Source organism: Anthonomus grandis, unplaced genomic scaffold (assembly GCF_022605725.1).
Source record: "Anthonomus grandis grandis unplaced genomic scaffold, icAntGran1.3 ctg00000459.1, whole genome shotgun sequence".
NCBI lineage: Eukaryota > Metazoa > Arthropoda > Insecta > Coleoptera > Curculionidae > Anthonomus > Anthonomus grandis.
In genome coordinates, this window is record NW_026088508.1 from 52,149 (window position 1) to 75,006 (window position 22,858).

Consider the following 22,858-nt stretch of genomic DNA (forward strand, 5'->3'; position numbering starts at 1 on the left):
CCGTTTTTGAGGCCAAAAATGGGCATCAAAATTGCCATATCTCGGCTTACGTAAGAGCTACGATTTTGCGAATGGTCTCGTTGGATTCAGAATGACGAAACTAAGACAAAACCGTTGGAATTTTCCCGATAGTTTCCATAGAAGCCGAGATATAGACCTTCAAAGTTTGGGTTTTTTCATTTTTCGGGTATACCCCGTATCGAATTTTTTCACCAAAAATTGATTTTTTTCGAAATCAAACTAAGTATACCAGCGTCTTATTTGGGTCACCTTGATTACGAAAATACCAGGTTATAACAAGATCCGAGCAGAACTAAGGGAATGAGAGCACTTTGAAAATCCTGAAAAAGTCGTTTTCGACGTCCGTTTTTGTGGCCAAAAATGGGCATCAAAAATGCCATATCTCGGCTATCGTAAGAGCTACAACCTTGCGGATGGTCTCGTCGGATTCAGAATGACGAAACTAAGACAAAACCGTTGGAGTTTTCTCCATAGCTCCCATAGAAGCCGAGATATCGATCTTCAAAGTTTGGGTTTTTTCATTTTTCGGGTATACCCCCCCGTATCGAATTTTTTGAACCAAAAATTGATTTTTTTCGAAATCAAACTAAGTATACCAGCATCTTATTTGGGTCACCTAGATTACGAAAACACCGGGTTATAACAGGATCTGAGCAGAACTAAGGGAATGAGAGCACTTTGAAAATCCTGAAAAAGTCGTTTTCGACGTCCGTTTTTGTGGCCAAAAATGGGCATCAAAAATGCCATATCTTGGCTATCGTAAGAGCTACGACCTTGCGGATGGTCTCGTCGGATTCAGAATGACTAAACTAAGACAAAACCGTTGGAGTTTTCTCCATAGCTCCCATAGAAGCCGAGATATCGATCTTCAAAGTTTGGGTTTTTTCATTTTTCGGGTATACCCCCCCGTATCGAATTTTTTGAACCAAAAATTGATTTTTTTCGAAATCAAACTAAGTATACCAGCATCTTATTTGGGTCACCTAGATTACGAAAACACCGGGTTATAACAGGATCTGAGCAGAACTAAGGGAATGAGAGCACTTTGAAAATCCTGAAAAAGTCGTTTTCGACGTCCGTTTTTGTGGCCAAAAATGGGCATCAAAAATGCCATATCTCGGCTATCGTAAGAGCTACGACGTTGCGGATGGTCTCGTCGGATTCAGAATGACGAAACTAAGACAAAACCGTTGGAGTTTTCTCCATAGCTCCCATAGAAGCCGAGATATCGATCTTCAAAGTTTGGGTTTTTTCATTTTTCGGGTATACCCCCCCGTATCGAATTTTTTGAACCAAAAATTGATTTTTTTCGAAATCAAACTAAGTATACCAGCATCTTATTTGGGTCACCTAGATTACGAAAACACCGGGTTATAACAGGATCTGAGCAGAACTAAGGGAATGAGTGCATTTTGAAAATCCTGAAAAAGTCGTTTTCGACGTCCGTTTTTGTGGCCAAAAATGGGCATCAAAAATTCCATATCTCGGCTATTGTAAGAGCTACGACCTTGCGGATGGTCTCGTTGGATTCAGAATGACGAAACTAAGACAAAACCGTTGGAATTTTCCCGATAGCTCCCATAGAAGCCGAGATATCGACCTTCAAAGTTTGGGTTTTTTCATTTTTCGGGTATACCCCCCCGTAACGAATTTTTTCACCAAAAATTGATTTTTTTTGAAATCAAACTAAGTATACCAGCGTCTTATTTGGGTCACATAGATTACGAAAAACCGGGTTATACCAGGATCCGAGCAGAACTAAGGGAATGAGAGCACTTTGAAAATCCTGAAAAAGTCGTTTTCGACGTCCGTTTTTGAGGCCAAAAATGGGCATCAAAAATGCCATATCTCGGCTATCGTAAAAGCTACGACCTTGCGGATGGTCTCGATGGATTCAAAATGACGAAACTAAAACAAAACCGTTGGAATTTTCCCGATAGCATACATAGAAGCCGAGATATCGACCTTCAAAGTTTGGGTTTTTTCATTTTTCGGGTATACCCCCCCGTATCGAATTTTTTCACCAAAAATTGATTTTTTTCAAAATCAAACTAAGTATACCAGCGTCTTATTTGGGTCACATAGATTACGAAAACACCGGGTTATACCAGGATCCGAGCAGAACTAGGGGAATGAGAGCACTTTGAAAATCCTGAAAAAGTCGTTTTCGACTTCCGTTTTTGAGGCCAAAAATGGGCATCAAAAATGCCATATCTCGGCTATCGTAAGAGCTACGACCTTGCGGATGGTCTCGTCGGATTCAGAATGACGAAACTAAGACAAAACCGTTGGAGTTTTCTCCATAGCTCCCATAGAAGCCGAGATATCGACCTTCAAAGTTTGGGTTTTTTCATTTTTCGGGTATGCCCCCCCGTATCGAATTTTTTCACCAAAAATTGATTTTTTTCGAAATCAAACTAAGTATACCAGCGTCTGATTTGGGTCACCTAGATTACGAAAACACCGGGTTATAACAGGATCCGAGCAGAACTAAGGGAATGAGAGCACTTTGAAAATCCTGAAAAAGTCGTTTTCGACGTCCGTTTTTGAGGCCAAAAATGGGCATCAAAAATGCCATATCTCGGCTATCGTAAGAGCTACGACCTTGCGGATGGTCTCGTCGGATTCAGAATGACGAAACTAAGACAAAACCGTTGGAGTTTTCTCCATAGCTCCCACAGAAGCGGAGATATCGACCTTCAAAGTTTGGGTTTTTTCATTTTTCGGGTATACCCCCCGTATCGAATTTTTTGAACCAAAAATTGATTTTTTTCGAAATCAAACTAAGTATACCAGCGTCTTATTTAAGTCACCTAGATTACGAAAACACTGGGTTATGACAGGATCCGAGCAGAACTAAGGGAATGAGAGCACTTTAAAAATCCTGAAAAAGTCGTTTTTGACGTCTGTTTTTGAGGCCAAAAATGGGCATCCAAATTGCCATATCTCGGCTTACGTAAGAGCTACGACCTTGCGGATGGTCTCGTTGGATTCAGAATGACAAAATTAAGACAAAACCGTTGGAATTTTCCCGATAGCTCCCATAGAAGCCGAGATATCGACCTTCAAAGTTTGGGTTTTTTCATTTTTCGGGTATACCCCCCCGTAACGAATTTTTTCACCAAAAATTGATTTTTTTCGAAATCAAACTAAGTATACCAGCGTCTTATTTGGGTCACATAGATTACGAAAACACCGGGTTATACCAGGATCCGAGCAGAACTAGGGGAATGAGAGCACTTTGAAAATCCTGAAAAAGTCGTTTTCGACGTCCGTTTTTGAGGCCAAAAATGGGCATCAAAAATGCCATATCTCGGCTATCGTAAGAGCTACGACCTTGCGGATGGTCTCGTCGGATTCAGAATGACGAAACTAAGAGAAAACCGTTGGAGTTTTCTCCATAGCTCCCATAGAAGCCGAGATATCGACCTTCAAAGTTTGGGTTTTTTCATTTTTCGGGTATACCCCCCCGTATCGAATTTTTTCACCAAAAATTGATTTTTTTCGAAATCAAACTAAGTATACCAGCGTCTTATTTGGGTCACCTAGATTACGAAAAACCGGGTTATACCAGGATCCGAGCAGAACTAAGGGAATGAGAGCACTTTGAAAATCCTGAAAAAGTCGTTTTCGACGTCCGTTTTTGAGGCCAAAAATGGGCATCAAAAATGCCATATCTCGGCTATTGTAAAAGCTACGACCTTGCGGATGGTCTCGATGGATTCAAAATGACGAAACTAAAACAAAAACCGTTGGAATTTTCCCGATAGCATACATAGAAGCCGAGATATCAACCTTCAAAGTTTGGGTTTTTTCATTTTTCGGGTATACCCCCCCGTATCGAATTTTTTCACCAAAAATTGATTTTTTTTCAAAATCAAACTAAGTATACCAGCGTCTTATTTGGGTCACATAGATTACGAAAACACCGGGTTATACCAGGATCCGAGCAGAACTAGGGGAATGAGAGCACTTTGAAAATCCTGAAAAAGTCGTTTTCGACGTCCGTTTTTGAGGCCAAAAATGGGCATCAAAAATGCCATATCTCGGCTATCGTAAGAGCTACGACCTTGCGGATGGTCTCGTCGGATTCAGAATGATGAAACTAAGACAAAACCGTTGGAGTTTTCTCCATAGCTCCCCGCATCCTTACCTCATAGAAGCCGAGATATCGACCTTCAAAGTTTGGGTTTTTTCATTTTTCGGGTATGCCCCCCCGTATCGAATTTTTTCCACCAAAAATTAATTTTTTTCGAAATTAAACTAAGTATACCAGCGTCTGATTTGGGTCAACTAGATTACGAAAACACCGGGTTATAACAGGATCCGAGCAGAACTAAGGGAATGAGAGCACTTTGAAAATCCTGAAAAAGTCGTTTTCGACGTCCGTTTTTGAGGCCAAAAATGGGCATCAAAAATGCCATATCTCGGCTATCGTAAGAGCTACGACCTTGCGGATGGTCTCGTCGGATTCAGAATGACGAAACTAAGACAAAACCGTTGGAGTTTTCTCCATAGCTCCCACAGAAGCGGAGATATCGACCTTCAAAGTTTGGGTTTTTTCATTTTTCGGGTATACCCCCCGTATCGAATTTTTTCACCACAAATTGATTTTTTTCGAAATCAAACTAAGTATACCAGCGTCTGATTTGGGTCACCTAGATTACGAAAACACCGGGTTATAACAGGATCCGAGCAAAACTAAGGGAATGAGAGCACTTTGAAAATCCTGAAAAAGTCGTTTTCGACGTCCGTTTTTGAGGCCAAAAATGGGCATCAAAATTGCCATATCTCGGCTTACGTAAGAGCTACGATTTTGCGAATGGTCTCGTTGGATTCAGAATGACGAAACTAAGACAAAACCGTTGGAATTTTCCCGATAGTTTCCATAGAAGCCGAGATATAGACCTTCAAAGTTTGGGTTTTTTCATTTTTCGGGTATACCCCGTATCGAATTTTTTCACCAAAAATTGATTTTTTTCGAAATCAAACTAAGTATACCAGCGTCTTATTTGGGTCACCTTGATTACGAAAATACCAGGTTATAACAAGATCCGAGCAGAACTAAGGGAATGAGAGCACTTTGAAAATCCTGAAAAAGTCGTTTTCGACGTCCGTTTTTGTGGCCAAAAATGGGCATCAAAAATGCCATATCTCGGCTATCGTAAGAGCTACAACCTTGCGGATGGTCTCGTCGGATTCAGAATGACGAAACTAAGACAAAACCGTTGGAGTTTTCTCCATAGCTCCCATAGAAGCCGAGATATCGATCTTCAAAGTTTGGGTTTTTTCATTTTTCGGGTATACCCCCCCGTATCGAATTTTTTGAACCAAAAATTGATTTTTTTCGAAATCAAACTAAGTATACCAGCATCTTATTTGGGTCACCTAGATTACGAAAACACCGGGTTATAACAGGATCTGAGCAGAACTAAGGGAATGAGAGCACTTTGAAAATCCTGAAAAAGTCGTTTTCGACGTCCGTTTTTGTGGCCAAAAATGGGCATCAAAAATGCCATATCTTGGCTATCGTAAGAGCTACGACCTTGCGGATGGTCTCGTCGGATTCAGAATGACTAAACTAAGACAAAACCGTTGGAGTTTTCTCCATAGCTCCCATAGAAGCCGAGATATCGATCTTCAAAGTTTGGGTTTTTTCATTTTTCGGGTATACCCCCCCGTATCGAATTTTTTGAACCAAAAATTGATTTTTTTCGAAATCAAACTAAGTATACCAGCATCTTATTTGGGTCACCTAGATTACGAAAACACCGGGTTATAACAGGATCTGAGCAGAACTAAGGGAATGAGAGCACTTTGAAAATCCTGAAAAAGTCGTTTTCGACGTCCGTTTTTGTGGCCAAAAATGGGCATCAAAAATGCCATATCTCGGCTATCGTAAGAGCTACGACGTTGCGGATGGTCTCGTCGGATTCAGAATGACGAAACTAAGACAAAACCGTTGGAGTTTTCTCCATAGCTCCCATAGAAGCCGAGATATCGATCTTCAAAGTTTGGGTTTTTTCATTTTTCGGGTATACCCCCCCGTATCGAATTTTTTGAACCAAAAATTGATTTTTTTCGAAATCAAACTAAGTATACCAGCATCTTATTTGGGTCACCTAGATTACGAAAACACCGGGTTATAACAGGATCTGAGCAGAACTAAGGGAATGAGTGCATTTTGAAAATCCTGAAAAAGTCGTTTTCGACGTCCGTTTTTGTGGCCAAAAATGGGCATCAAAAATTCCATATCTCGGCTATTGTAAGAGCTACGACCTTGCGGATGGTCTCGTTGGATTCAGAATGACGAAACTAAGACAAAACCGTTGGAATTTTCCCGATAGTTTCCATAAAAGCCGAGATATAGACCTTCAAAGTTTGGGTTTTTTCATTTTTCGGGTATACCCCGTATCGAATTTTTTCACCAAAAATTGATTTTTTTCGAAATCAAACTAAGTATACCAGCGTCTTATTTGGGTCACCTTGATTACGAAAATACCAGGTTATAACAAGATCCGAGCAGAACTAAGGGAATGAGAGCACTTTGAAAATCCTGAAAAGGTCGTTTTCGACGTCCGTTTTTGTGGCCAAAAATGGGCATCAAAAATGCCATATCTCGGCTATCGTAAGAGCTACAACCTTGCGGATGGTCTCGTCGGATTCAGAATGACGAAACTAAGACAAAACCGTTGGAGTTTTCTCCATAGCTCCCATAGAAGCCGAGATATCGATCTTCAAAGTTTGGGTTTTTTCATTTTTCGGGTATACCCCCCCGTATCGAATTTTTTGAACCAAAAATTGATTTTTTTCGAAATCAAACTAAGTATACCAGCATCTTATTTGGGTCACCTAGATTACGAAAACACCGGGTTATAACAAGATCCGAGCAGAACTAAGGGAATGAGAGCACTTTGAAAATCCTGAAAAAGTCGTTTTCGACGTCCGTTTTTGTGGCCAAAAATGGGCATCAAAAATGCCATATCTCGGCTATCGTAAGAGCTACAACCTTGCGGATGGTCTCGTCGGATTCAGAATGACGAAACTAAGACAAAACCGTTGGAGTTTTCTCCATAGCTCCCATAGAAGCCGAGATATCGATCTTCAAAGTTTGGGTTTTTTCATTTTTCGGGTATACCCCCCCGTATCGAATTTTTTGAACCAAAAATTGATTTTTTTCGAAATCAAACTAAGTATACCAGCATCTTATTTGGGTCACCTAGATTACGAAAACACCGGGTTATAACAGGATCTGAGCAGAACTAAGGGAATGAGAGCACTTTGAAAATCCTGAAAAAGTCGTTTTCGACGTCCGTTTTTGTGGCCAAAAATGGGCATCAAAAATGCCATATCTTGGCTATCGTAAGAGCTACGACCTTGCGGATGGTCTCGTCGGATTCAGAATGACTAAACTAAGACAAAACCGTTGGAGTTTTCTCCATAGCTCCCATAGAAGCCGAGATATCGATCTTCAAAGTTTGGGTTTTTTCATTTTTCGGGTATACCCCCCCGTATCGAATTTTTTGAACCAAAAATTGATTTTTTTCGAAATCAAACTAAGTATACCAGCATCTTATTTGGGTCACCTAGATTACGAAAACACCGGGTTATAACAGGATCTGAGCAGAACTAAGGGAATGAGAGCACTTTGAAAATCCTGAAAAAGTCGTTTTCGACGTCCGTTTTTGTGGCCAAAAATGGGCATCAAAAATGCCATATCTCGGCTATCGTAAGAGCTACGACGTTGCGGATGGTCTCGTCGGATTCAGAATGACGAAACTAAGACAAAACCGTTGGAGTTTTCTCCATAGCTCCCATAGAAGCCGAGATATCGATCTTCAAAGTTTGGGTTTTTTCATTTTTCGGGTATACCCCCCCGTATCGAATTTTTTGAACCAAAAATTGATTTTTTTCGAAATCAAACTAAGTATACCAGCATCTTATTTGGGTCACCTAGATTACGAAAACACCGGGTTATAACAGGATCTGAGCAGAACTAAGGGAATGAGTGCATTTTGAAAATCCTGAAAAAGTCGTTTTCGACGTCCGTTTTTGTGGCCAAAAATGGGCATCAAAAATTCCATATCTCGGCTATTGTAAGAGCTACGACCTTGCGGATGGTCTCGTTGGATTCAGAATGACGAAACTAAGACAAAACCGTTGGAATTTTCCCGATAGTTTCCATAAAAGCCGAGATATAGACCTTCAAAGTTTGGGTTTTTTCATTTTTCGGGTATACCCCGTATCGAATTTTTTCACCAAAAATTGATTTTTTTCGAAATCAAACTAAGTATACCAGCGTCTTATTTGGGTCACCTTGATTACGAAAATACCAGGTTATAACAAGATCCGAGCAGAACTAAGGGAATGAGAGCACTTTGAAAATCCTGAAAAGGTCGTTTTCGACGTCCGTTTTTGTGGCCAAAAATGGGCATCAAAAATGCCATATCTCGGCTATCGTAAGAGCTACAACCTTGCGGATGGTCTCGTCGGATTCAGAATGACGAAACTAAGACAAAACCGTTGGAGTTTTCTCCATAGCTCCCATAGAAGCCGAGATATCGATCTTCAAAGTTTGGGTTTTTTCATTTTTCGGGTATACCCCCCCGTATCGAATTTTTTGAACCAAAAATTGATTTTTTTCGAAATCAAACTAAGTATACCAGCATCTTATTTGGGTCACCTAGATTACGAAAACACCGGGTTATAACAAGATCCGAGCAGAACTAAGGGAATGAGAGCACTTTGAAAATCCTGAAAAAGTCGTTTTCGACGTCCGTTTTTGTGGCCAAAAATGGGCATCAAAAATGCCATATCTCGGCTATCGTAAGAGCTACAACCTTGCGGATGGTCTCGTCGGATTCAGAATGACGAAACTAAGACAAAACCGTTGGAGTTTTCTCCATAGCTCCCATAGAAGCCGAGATATCGATCTTCAAAGTTTGGGTTTTTTCATTTTTCGGGTATACCCCCCCGTATCGAATTTTTTGAACCAAAAATTGATTTTTTTCGAAATCAAACTAAGTATACCAGCATCTTATTTGGGTCACCTAGATTACGAAAACACCGGGTTATAACAGGATCTGAGCAGAACTAAGGGAATGAGAGCACTTTGAAAATCCTGAAAAAGTCGTTTTCGACGTCCGTTTTTGTGGCCAAAAATGGGCATCAAAAATGCCATATCTCGGCTATCGTAAGAGCTACGACGTTGCGGATGGTCTCGACGGATTCAGAATGACGAAACTAAGACAAAACCGTTGGAGTTTTCTCCATAGCTCCCATAGAAGCCGAGATATCGATCTTCAAAGTTTGGGTTTTTTCATTTTTCGGGTATACCCCCCCGTATCGAATTTTTTGAACCAAAAATTGATTTTTTTCGAAATCAAACTAAGTATACCAGCATCTTATTTGGGTCACCTAGATTACGAAAACACCGGGTTATAACAGGATCTGAGCAGAACTAAGGGAATGAGTGCATTTTGAAAATCCTGAAAAAGTCGTTTTCGACGTCCGTTTTTGTGGCCAAAAATGGGCATCAAAAATGCCATATCTCGGCTATCGTAAGAGCTACAACCTTGCGGATGGTCTCGTCGGATTCAGAATGACGAAACTAAGACAAAACCGTTGGAGTTTTCTCCATAGCTCCCATAGAAGCCGAGATATCGATCTTCAAAGTTTGGGTTTTTTCATTTTTCGGGTATACCCCCCCGTATCGAATTTTTTGAACCAAAAATTGATTTTTTTCGAAATCAAATTAAGTATACCAGCATCTTATTTGGGTCACCTAGATTCGAAAACACCGGGTTATAACAGGATCTGAGCAGAACTAAGGGAATGAGAGCACTTTGAAAATCCTGAAAAAGTCGTTTTCGACGTCCGTTTTTGTGGCCAAAAATGGGCATCAAAAATGCCATATCTCGGCTATCGTAAGAGCTACGACGTTGCGGATGGTCTCGTCGGATTCAGAATGACGAAACTAAGACAAAACCGTTGGAGTTTTCTCCATAGCTCCCATAGAAGCCGAGATATCGATCTTCAAAGTTTGGGTTTTTTCATTTTTCGGGTATACCCCCCGTATCGAATTTTTTGAACCAAAAATTGATTTTTTTCGAAATCAAACTAAGTATACCAGCATCTTATTTGGGTCACCTAGATTACGAAAACACCGGGTTATAACAGGATCTGAGCAGAACTAAGGGAATGAGTGCATTTTGAAAATCCTGAAAAAGTCGTTTTCGACGTCCGTTTTTGTGGCCAAAAATGGGCATCAAAAATTCCATATCTCGGCTATTGTAAGAGCTACGACCTTGCGGATGGTCTCGTTGGATTCAGAATGACGAAACTAAGACAAAACCGTTGGAATTTTCCCGATAGTTTCCATAGAAGCCGAGATATAGACCTTCAAAGTTTGGGTTTTTTCATTTTTCGGGTATACCCCCCCGTATCGAATTTTTTCACCAAAAATTGATTTTTTTCGAAATCAAACTAAGTATACCAGCGTCTGATTTGGGTCACCTAGATTACGAAAACACCGGGTTATAACAGGATCCGAGCAGAACTAAGGGAATGAGAGCACTTTGAAAATCCTGAAAAAGTCGTTTTCGACGTCCGTTTTTGAGGCCAAAAATGGGCATCAAAAATGCCATATCTCGGCTATCGTAAGAGCTACGACCTTGCGGATGGTCTCGTCGGATTCAGAATGACGAAACTAAGACAAAACCGTTGGAATTTTCCCGATAGCTCCCATAGAAGCCGAGATATCGACCTTCAAAGTTTGGGTTTTTTCATTTTTCGGGTATACCCCCCCGTATCGAATTTTTTCACCAAAAATTGATTTTTTTCAAAATCAAACTAAGTATACCAGCGTCTTATTTGGGTCACATAGATTACGAAAACACCGGGTTATACCAGGATCCGAGCAGAACTAGGGGAATGAGAGCACTTTGAAAATCCTGAAAAAGTCGTTTTCGACGTCCGTTTTTGAGGCCAAAAATGGGCATCAAAAATGCCATATCTCGGCTATCGTAAGAGCTACGACCTTGCGGATGGTCTCGTCGGATTCAGAATGACGAAACTAAGACAAAACCGTTGGAGTTTTCTCCATAGCTCCCATAGAAGCCGAGATATCGACCTTCAAAGTTTGGGTTTTTTCATTTTTCGGGTATACCCCCCCGTATCGAATTTTTTCACCAAAAATTGATTTTTTTCGAAATCAAACTAAGTATACCAGCGTCTGATTTGGGTCACCTAGATTACAAAAACACCGGGTTATAACAGGATCCGAGCAGTACTAAGGGAATGAGAGCACTTTGAAAATCCTGAAAAAGTCGTTTTCGACGTCCGTTTTTGAGGCCAAAAATGGGCATCAAAAATGCCATATCTCGACTTACGTAAGAGCTACGACCTTGCGAATGGTCTCGTTGGATTCAGAATGACGAAACTAAGACAAAACCGTTGGAATTTTCCCGATAGCTCCCATAGAAGCCGAGATATCGACCTTCAAAGTTTGGGTTTTTTCATTTTTCGGGTATACCCCGTATCGAATTTTTTCACCAAAAATTGATTTTTTTCGAAATCAAACTAAGTATACCAGCGTCTTATTTGGGTCACCTTGATTACGAAAATACCAGGTTATAACAAGATCCGAGCAGAACTAAGGGAATGAGAGCACTTTGAAAATCCTGAAAAAGTCGTTTTCGACGTCCGTTTTTGTGGCCAAAAATGGGCATCAAAAATGCCATATCTCGGCTATCGTAAGAGCTACGACCTTGCGGATGGTCTCGTCGGATTCAGAATGACGAAACTAAGACAAAACCGTTGGAGTTTTCTCCATAGCTCCCATAGAAGCCGAGATATCGATCTTCAAAGTTTGGGTTTTTTCATTTTTCGGGTATACCCCCCGTATCGAATTTTTTCATCAAAAATTGATTTTTTTCGAAATCAAACTAAGTATACCAGCGTCTTATTTGGGTCACCTAGATTACGAAAACACCGGGTTATAACAGGATCTGAGCAGAACTAAGGGAATGAGTGCATTTTGAAAATCCTGAAAAAGTCGTTTTCGACGTCCGTTTTTGTGGCCAAAAATGGGCATCAAAAATTCCATATCTCGGCTATTGTAAGAGCTACGACCTTGCGGATGGTCTCGTTGGATTCAGAATGACGAAACTAAGACAAAACCGTTGGAATTTTCCCGATAGTTTCCATAGAAGCCGAGATATAGACCTTCAAAGTTTGGGTTTTTTCATTTTTCGGGTATACCCCGTATCGAATTTTTTCACCAAAAATTGATTTTTTTCGAAATCAAACTAAGTATACCAGCGTCTTATTTGGGTCACCTTGATTACGAAAATACCAGGTTATAACAAGATCCGAGCAGAACTAAGGGAATGAGAGCACTTTGAAAATCCTGAAAAAGTCGTTTTCGACGTCCGTTTTTGTGGCCAAAAATGGGCATCAAAAATGCCATATCTCGGCTATCGTAAGATCTACGACCTTGCGGATGGTCTCGTCGGATTCAGAATGACGAAACTAAGACAAAACCGTTGGAGTTTTCTCCATAGCTCCCATAGAAGCCGAGATATCGATCTTCAAAGTTTGGGTTTTTTCATTTTTCGGGTATACCCCCCCATATCGAATTTTTTGAACCAAAAATTGATTTTTTTCGAAATCAAACTAAGTATACCAGCATCTTATTTGGGTCACCTTGATTACGAAAATACCAGGTTATAACAAGATCCGAGCAGAACTAAGGGAATGAGAGCACTTTGAAAATCCTGAAAAAGTCGTTTTCGACGTCCGTTTTTGTGGCCAAAAATGGGCATCAAAAATGCCATATCTCGGCTATCGTAAGAGCTACGACCTTGCGGATGGTCTCGTCGGATTCAGAATGACGAAACTAAGACAAAACCGTTGGAGTTTTCTCCATAGCTCCCATAGAAGCCGAGATATCGATCTTCAAAGTTTGGGTTTTTTCATTTTTCGGGTATACCCCCCCGTATCGAATTTTTTGAACCAAAAATTGATTTTTTTCGAAATCAAACTAAGTATACCAGCATCTTATTTGGGTCACCTAGATTACGAAAACACCGGGTTATAACAGGATCTGAGCAGAACTAAGGGAATGAGAGCACTTTGAAAATCCTGAAAAAGTCGTTTTCGACGTCCGTTTTTGTGGCCAAAAATGGGCATCAAAAATGCCATATCTCGGCTATCGTAAGAGCTACGACGTTGCGGATGGTCTCGTCGGATTCAGAATGACGAAACTAAGACAAAACCGTTGGAGTTTTCTCCATAGCTCCCATAGAAGCCGAGATATCGATCTTCAAAGTTTGGGTTTTTTCATTTTTCGGGTATACCCCCCCGTATCGAATTTTTTGAACCAAAAATTGATTTTTTTCGAAATCAAACTAAGTATACCAGCATCTTATTTGGGTCACCTAGATTACGAAAACACCGGGTTATAACAGGATCTGAGCAGAACTGAGGGAATGAGTGCATTTTGAAAATCCTGAAAAAGTCGTTTTCGACGTCCGTTTTTATGGCCAAAAATGGGCATCAAAAATTCCATATCTCGGCTATTGTAAGAGCTACGACCTTGCGGATGGTCTCGTTGGATTCAGAATGACGAAACTAAGACAAAACCGTTGGAATTTTCCCGATAGTTTCCATAGAAGCCGAGATATAGACCTTCAAAGTTTGGGTTTTTTCATTTTTCGGGTATACCCCCCCGTATCGAATTTTTTCACCAAAAATTGATTTTTTTCGAAATCAAACTAAGTATACCAGCGTCTTATTTAAGTCACCTAGATTACGAAAACACCGGGTTATGACAGGATCCGAGCAGAACTAAGAGAATGAGAGCACTTTAAAAATCCTGAAAAAGTCGTTTTTGACGTCTGTTTTTGAGGCCAAAAATGGGCATCCAAATTGCCATATCTCGGCTTACGTAAGAGCTACGACCTTGCGGATGGTCTCGTTGGATTCAGAATGACAAAACTAAGACAAAACCGTTGGAATTTTCCCGATAGCTTCCATAGAAGCCGAGATATCGACCTTCAAAGTTTGGGTTTTTTCATTTTTCGGGTATACCCCCCCGTATCGAATTTTTTCACCAAAAATTGATTTTTTTCGAAATCAAACTAAGTATACCAGCGTCTTATTTGGGTCACCTAGATTACGAAAACACCGGGTTATAACAGGATCCGAGCAGAACTAAGGGAATGAGAGCACTTTGAAAATCCTGAAAAATTCGTTTTCGACGTCCGTTTTTGAGGCCAAAAATGGGCATCAAAAATGCCATATCTCGGCTATCGTAAAAGCTACGACCTTGCGGATGGTCTCGTTGGATTCAAAATGACGAAACTAAGACAAAACCGTTTGAATTTTCCCGATAGTTCCCATAGAAGCCGAGATATAGACCTTCAAAGTTTGGGTTTTTTCATTTTTCGGGTATACCCCATATCGAATTTTTTCACCAAAAATTGATTTTTTTCGAAATCAAACAAAGTATGCCAGCGTCTTATTTGGGTCACCTAGATTACGAAAACATCGGGTTATACCAGGATCCGATCAGAACTAAGGGAATGAAAGCACTTTGAAAATCCTGAAAAAGTTGTTTTCGACGTCCGTTTCTGAGGCCAAAAATAGGCATCAAAAATGCCATATCTCGGCTATCGTAAAAGCTACGACCTTGCGGATGGCCTCGTTGGATTCAAAATGACGAAACTAAAACAAAACCGTTGGAATTTTCCGATAGCATACATAGAAGCCGAGATATCGACCTTCAAAGTTTGGGTTTTTTCATTTTTCGGGTATACCCCCCCGTATCGAATTTTTTCACCAAAAATTGATTTTTTTCGAAATCAAACTAAGTATACCAGCGTCTTATTTGGGTCACCTAGATTACAAAAACACCAGGTTATAACAAGATCCGAGCAGAACTAAGGGAATGAGAGCACTTTGAAAATCCTGAAAAAGTCGTTTTCGACGTCCGTTTTTAAGGCCAAAAATGGGCATCAAAATTGCCATCTCTCGGCTATCGTAAAAGCTACGACCTTGCGGATGGTCTCGTTGGATTCAAAATGACGAAACTAAAACAAAACCGTTGGAATTTTCCCAATAGCATACATAGAAGCCGAGATATCGACCTTCAAAGTTTGGGTTTTTTCATTTTTCGGGTATACCCCCCGTATCGAATTTTTTCACCAAAAATTGATTTTTTTCGAAATCAAACTAAGTATACCAGCGTCTTATTTGGGTCACCTAGATTACGAAAACACCGGGTTATAACAGGATCCGAGCAGAACTAAGGAAATGAAAGCACTTTGAAAATCCTGAAAAAGTCGTTTTCGACGTCCGTTTTTGAGGCCAAAAATAGGCATCAAAATTGCCATATCTCGGCTATCGTAAGAGCTACGACCTTGCGGATGGTCTCGTTGGATTCAGAATGACAAAACTAAGACAAAACTGTTGGAATTTTCCCGATAGCTCCCATAGAAGCCGAGATATCGACCTTCAAAATTTGGGTTTTTTCATTTTTCGGGTATACCCCCCCGTATCGAATTTTTTCACCAAAAATTGATTTTTTTCGAAATCAAACTAAGTATACCAGCGTCTTATTTGGGTCACCTAGATTACGAAAACACCGGGTTATAACAGGATCCGAGCAGAACTAAGGAAATGAGAGCACTTTGAAAATCCTGAAAAAGTCGTTTTCGACGTCCGTTTTTGAGGCCAAAAATGGGCATCAAAATTGCCATATCTCGGCTTACGTAAGAGCTACGACCTTGCTAATGGTCTCGTTGGATTCAGAATGACGAAACTAAGACAAAACCGTTGGAGTTTTCTCCATAGCTCCCATAGAAGCCGAGATATCGACCTTCAAAGTTTGGGTTTTTTAATTTTTCGGGTATACCCCCCCGTATCGAATTTTTTCACCAAAAATTGATTTTTTTCGAAATCAAACTAAGTATACCAGCGTCTTATTTGGGTCACCTAGATTACGAAAACACCGGGTTATAACAAGATCCGAGCAGAACTAAGGGAATGAGAGCACTTTGCAAATCCTGAAAAAGTCGTTTTCGACGTCCGTTTTTGAGGCCAAAAATGGGCATCAAAATTGCCATATCTCGGCTAACGTAAGAGCTACGACCTTGCGGATGGTCTCGTTGGATTCAGAATGACAAAACTAAGACAAAACCGTTGGAATTTTCCCGATAGTTCCCATAGAAGCCGAGATATAGACCTTCAAAGTTTGTGTTTTTTCATTTTTCGGGTATACCCCCCCGTATCGAATTTTTTCACCAAAAATTGATTTTTTTCGAAATCAAACAAAGTATGCCAGCGTCTTATTTGGGTCACCTAGATTACGAAAACATCGGGTTATAACAGGATCCGAGCAGAACTAAGGGAATGAGAGCACTTTGAAAATCCTGAAAAAGTCGTTTTCGACGTCCGTTTTTGAGGCCAAAAATGGGCATCAAAAATGCCATATCTCGGCTATCGTAAAAGCTACGACCTACCGGATGGCTTCGTTGGATTCAAAATGACGAAACTAAAACAAAACCGTTGGAATTTTCCCGATAGCATACATAGAAGCCGAGATATCGACCTTCAAAGTTTGGGTTTTTTCATTTTTCGGGTATACCCCCCCGTATCGAATTTTTTCACCAAAAATTGATTTTTTTCGAAATCAAACAAAGTATGCCAGCGTCTTATTTGGGTCACCTAGATTACGAAAACATCGGGTTATACCAGGATCCGATTAGAACTAAGGGAATGAAAGCACTTTGAAAATCCTGAAAAAGTTGTTTTCGACGTCCGTTTTTGAGGCCAAAAATAGGCATCAAAAATGCCATATCTCGGCTATCGTAAGAGCTGCGACCTTGTGGATGATCTCATTGGATTCAGAATGACGAAACTAAGACAAAGCCGTTGAAATTTTCCCGATAGCTCCCATAGAAGCCGAGATATCGACCTTCAAAGTTTGGGTTTTTTCATTTTTCGGGTATACCCCCCCGTATCGAATTTTTTCACCAAAAATTGATTTTTTTCGAAATCAAACTAAGTATACCAGCGTCTTATTTGGGTCACCTAGATTACGAAAACACCGGGTTATAACAGGATCCGAGCAGAACTAAGGGAATGAGAGCACTTTGAAAATCCTGAAAAAGTCGTTTTCGACGTCCGTTTTTGAGGCCAAAAATGGGCATCAAAAATGCCATATCTCGGCTATCGTAAAAGCTACGACCTTGCGGATGGTCTCGTTGGATTCAAAATGACTAAACTAAAACAAAACCGTTGGAATTTTCCCGATAGCATACATAGAAGCCGAGATATCGACCTTCAAAGTTTGGGTTTTTTCATTTTTCGGGTATACCCCCCCGTATCGAATTTTTTCACCAAAAATTGATTTTTTTCGAAATCAAACTAAGTATACCAGCGTCTTATTTGGGTCACCTAGATTACGAAAACACCGGGTTATAACAGGATCCGAGCAGAACTAAGGAAATGAAAGCACTTTGAAAATCCTGAAAAAGTCGTTTTCGACGTCCGTTTTTGAGGCCAAAAATAGGCATCAAAATTGCCATATCTCGGCTATCGTAAAAGCTACGACCTTGCGGATGGTCTCGTTGGATTCAAAATGACGAAACTAAGACAAAACCGTTTGAATTTTCCCGATAGTTCCCATAGAAGCCGAGATATCGACCTTCAAAATTTGGGTTTTTTCATTTTTCGGGTATACCCCCCCGTATCGAATTTTTTCACCAAAAATTGATTTTTTTCGAAATCAAACAAAGTATGCCAGCGTCTTATTTGGGTCACCTAGATTACGAAAACATCGGGTTATACCAGGATCCGATTAGAACTAAGGGAATGAAAGCACTTTGAAAATCCTGAAAAAGTTGTTTTCGACGTCCGTTTTTGAGGCCAAAAATAGGCATCAAAAATGCCATATCTCGGCTATCGTAAGAGCTGCGACCTTGTGGATGATCTCATTGGATTCAGAATGACGAAACTAAGACAAAACCGTTGAAATTTTCCCGATAGCTCCCATAGAAGCCGAGATATCGACCTTCAAAGTTTGGGTTTTTTCATTTTTCGGGTATACCCCCCCGTATCGAATTTTTTCACCAAAAATTGATTTTTTTCGAAATCAAACTAAGTATACCAGCGTCTTATTTGGGTCACCTAGATTACGAAAACACCGGGTTATAACAGGATCCAAGCAGAACTAAGGGAATGAAAGCACTTTGAAAATCCTGAAAAAGTCGTTTTCGACGTCCGTTTTTGAGGCCAAAAATAGGCATCAAAATTGCCATATCTCGGCTATCGTAAGAGCTACGACCTTGCGGATGGTCTCGTTGGATTCAGAATGACAAAACTAAGACAAAACCGTTGGAATTTTCCCGATAGCTCCCATAGAAGCCGAGATATCGACCTTCAAAGTTTGGGTTTTTTCATTTTTCGGGTATACCCCCCCGTATCGAATTTTTTCACCAAAAATTGATTTTTTTCGAAATCAAACTAAGTATACCAGCGTCTTATTTGGGTCACCTAGATTACGAAAACACCGGGTTATAACAGGATCCAAGCAGAACTAAGGGAATGAGAGCACTTTGAATATCCTGAAAAAGTCGTTTTCGACGTCCGTTTTTGAGGCCAAAAATGGGCATCAAAAATGCCATATCTCGGCTATCGTAAAAGCTACGACCTTGCGGATGGTCTCGTCGGATTCAGAATGACGAAACTAAGACAAAACTGTTGGAGTTTTCTCCATAGCTCCCATAGAAGCCGAGATATCGACCTTCAAAATTTGGGTTTTTTCATTTTTCGGGTATCCCCCCCGTATCGAATTTTTTCACTAAAAATTGATTTTTTTCGAAATCAAACTAATTATACTAGCGTCTTATTTGGGTCACCTAGATTACGAAAACACCAGGTTATAACAAGATCCGAGCAGAACTAAGGGAATGAGAGCACTTTGAAAATCCTGAAAAAGTCGTTTTCGACGTCCGTTTTTGTGGCCAAAAATGGGCATCAAAAATGCCATATCTCGGCTAACGTAAGAGCTACGACCTTGCGGATGGTCTCGTCGGATTCAGAATGACGAAACTAAGACAAAACCGTTGGAGTTTTCTCCATAGCTCCCATAGAAGCCGAGATATCGACCTTCAAAGTTTGGGTTTTTTAATTTTTTGGGTATACCTCCCCCCGTATCGAATTTTTTCACCAAAAATTGATTTTTTTCGAAATCAAACTAAGTATACCAGCGTCTTATTTGGGTCACCTAGATTACGAAAACGCCGGGTTATACCAGGATCCGAGCAGAACTAAGGGAATGAGAGCACTTTGAAAATCCTGAAAAAGTCGTTTTCGACGTCCGTTTTTGTGGCCAAAAATGGGCATCAAAAATGCCATATCTCGGCTAACGTAAGAGCTACGACCTTGCGGATGGTCTCGTCGGATTCAGAATGACGAAACTAAGACAAAACCGTTGGAGTTTTCTCCATAGCTCCCATAGAAGCCGAGATATCGACCTTCAAAGTTTGGGTTTTTTCATTTTTCGGGTATACCCCCCCGTATCGAATTTTTTCACCAAAAATTGATTTTTTTCGAAATCAAACTAAGTATACCAGCGTCTTATTTGGGTCACCTAGATTACGAAAACACCGGGTTATAACAGGATCCAAGCAGAACTAAGGGAATGAGAGCACTTTGAATATCCTGAAAAAGTCGTTTTCGACGTCCGTTTTTGAGGCCAAAAATGGGCATCAAAAATGCCATATCTCGGCTATCGTAAAAGCTACGACCTTGCGGATGGTCTCGTCGGATTCAGAATGACGAAACTAAGACAAAACTGTTGGAGTTTTCTCCATAGCTCCCATAGAAGCCGAGATATCGACCTTCAAAATTTGGGTTTTTTCATTTTTCGGGTATCCCCCCCGTATCGAATTTTTTCACTAAAAATTGATTTTTTTCGAAATCAAACTAATTATACCAGCGTCTTATTTGGGTCACCTAGATTACGAAAACACCGGGTTATACCAGGATCAGTTATACGGGGGGGCCGTATCGAATTTTTTCACCAAAAATTGATTTTTTTCGAAATCAAACTAAGTATACCAGCGTCTTATTTGGGTCACCTAGATTACGAAAACACCAGGTTATAACAGGATCCGAGCAGAACTAAGGGAATGAGAGCACTTTGAAAATCCTGAAAAAGTCGTTTTCGACGTCCGTTTTTGTGGCCAAAAATGGGCATCAAAAATGCCATATCTCGGCTATCGTAAGAGCTACGACCTTGCGGATGGTCTCGTCGGATTTAGAATGACGAAACTAAGACAAAACCGTTGGAGTTTTCTCCATAGCTCCCATAGAAGCCGAGATATCGACCTTCAAAGTTTGGGTTTTTTCATTTTTCGGGTATACCCCCTCGTATCGAATTTTTTCACCAAAAATTGATTTTTTTCGAAATCAAACTAAGTATGCCAGCGTCTTATTTGGGTCACCTAGATTACGAAAACACCGGGTTATACCAGGATCCGATCAGAACTAAGGGAATGAAAGCACTTTGAAAATCCTGAAAAAGTTGTTTTCGACGTCCGTTTTTGAGGCCAAAAATAGGCATCAAAAATGCCATATCTCGGCTATCGTAAGAGCTACGACCTTGTGGATGATATCATTGGATTCAGAATGACGAAACTAAGACAAAACCGTTGAAATTTTCCCGATAGCTCCCATAGAAGCCGAGATATCGACCTTCAAAGTTTGGGTTTTTTCATTTTTTGGGTATACCTCCCCGTATCGAATTTTTTCACCAAAAATTGATTTTTTTCGAAATCAAACTAAGTATACCAGCGTCTTATTTGGGTCACCTAGATTACGAAAACACCGGGTTATAACAGGATTCGAGCAGAACTAAGGGAATGAGAGCACTTTGAAAATCCTGAAAAAGTCGTTTTCGACGTCCGTTTTTGAGGCCAAAAATGGGCATCAAAAATGCCATATCTCGGCTATCGTACGAGCTACGACCTTGCGGATGGTCTCGTCGGATTCAGAATGACGAAACTAAGACAAAACCGTTGGAGTTTTCTCCATAGCTCCCATAGAAGCGGAGATATCGAGCTTCAAAGTTTGGGTTTTTTCATTTTTCGGGTATACCCCCCCGTATCGAATTTTTTCACCAAAAATTGATTTTTTTCGAAATCAAACTAAGTATGCCAGCGTCTTATTTGGGTCACCTAGATTACGAAAACACCGGGTTATACCAGGATCCGATCAGAACTAAGGGAATGAAAGCACTTTGAAAATCCTGAAAAAGTTGTTTTCGACGTCCGTTTTTGAGGCCAAAAATGGGCATCAAAAATGCCATATCTCGGCTAAAGTAAGAGCTACGACCTTGCGGATGGTCTCGTCGGATTCAGAATGACGAAACTAAGACAAAACCGTTGGAGTTTTCTCCATAGCTCCCATAGAAGCGGAGATATCGACCTTCAAAGTTTGGGTTTTTTCATTTTTCGGGTATACCCCCAGTATCGAATTTTTTCACCAAAAATTGATTTTTTTCGAAATCAAACTAAGTATACCAGCGTCTTATTTGGGTCACCTAGATTACGAAAACACCGGGTTATAACAGGATTCGAGCAGAACTAAGGGAATGAGAGCACTTTGAAAATCCTGAAAAAGTCGTTTTCGACGTCCGTTTTTGAGGCCAAAAATGGGCATCAAAAATGCCATATCTCGGCTATCGTACGAGCTACGACCTTGCGGATGGTCTCGTCGGATTCAGAATGACGAAACTAAGACAAAACCGTTGGAGTTTTCTCCATAGCTCCCATAGAAGCCGAGATATCGACCTTCAAAGTTTGAGTTTTTTCATTTTTTGGGTATACCTCCCCCCGTATCGAATTTTTTCACCAAAAATTGATTTTTTTCGAAATCAAACTAAGTATACCAGCGTCTTATTTGGGTCACCTAGATTACGAAAACACCGGGTTATACCAGGATCCGAGCAGAACTAAGGGAATGAGAGCACTTTGAAAATCCTGAAAAAGTCGTTTTCGACGTCCGTTTTTGAGGCCAAAAATGGGCATCAAAATTACCATATCTCGGCTAACGTAAGAGCTACGACCTTGCGGATGGTCTCGTCGGATTCAGAATGACGAAACTAAGACAAAACCGTTGTAATTTTCCCGATAGCTCCCATAGAAGCCGAGAATCGACCTTCAAAATTTGGGTTTTTTCATTTTTTGGGTATACCCCCCCGTATCGAATTTTTTCACCAAAAATTGATTTTTTTCAAAATCAAACTAAGTATACCAGCGTCTTATTTGGGTCACCTAGATTACAAAAACACCAGGTTATAACAAGATCCGAGCAGAACTAAGGGAATGAGAGCACTTTGAAAATCCTGAAAAAGTCGTTTTCGACGTCCGTTTTTGAGGCCAAAAATGGGCATCAAAATTGCCATATCTCGGCTAACGTAAGAGCTACGACCTTGCGGATGGTCTCGTCGGATTCAGAATGACGAAACTAAGAGAAAACCGTTGTAATTTTCCCGATAGCTCCCATAGAAGCCGAGATATCGACCTTCAAAGTTTGGGTTTTTTCATTTTTTGGGTATACCCCCCCGTATCGAATTTTTTCACCAAAAATTGATTTTTTTCGAAATCAAACTAAGTATACCAGCGTCTTATTTGCGTCACCTAGATTACGAAAACACCAGGTTATAACAAGATCCGAGCAGAACTAAGGGAATGAGAGCACTTTGAAAATCCTGAAAAAGTCGTTTTCGACGTCCGTTTTTGTGGCCAAAAATGGGCATCAAAAATGC

At 40.4% G+C, this 22,858-nt stretch overlaps 1 long non-coding RNA gene across 1 annotated transcript; it reads right to left on the reverse strand.

Annotated features, from left to right (window-relative positions):
• Nucleotides 1-1,531: 1,531 nt before the first annotated feature.
• LOC126749649 (uncharacterized) lies at nt 1,532-17,218 on the reverse strand. The gene is made up of 3 exons (XR_007665230.1): nt 17,116-17,218; nt 15,171-15,285; nt 1,532-1,621 (listed from the first exon to the last, which is right to left on the reverse strand). It is a non-coding gene; the product is annotated as an uncharacterized LOC126749649 (long non-coding RNA).
• Nucleotides 17,219-22,858: the final 5,640 nt, after the last annotated feature.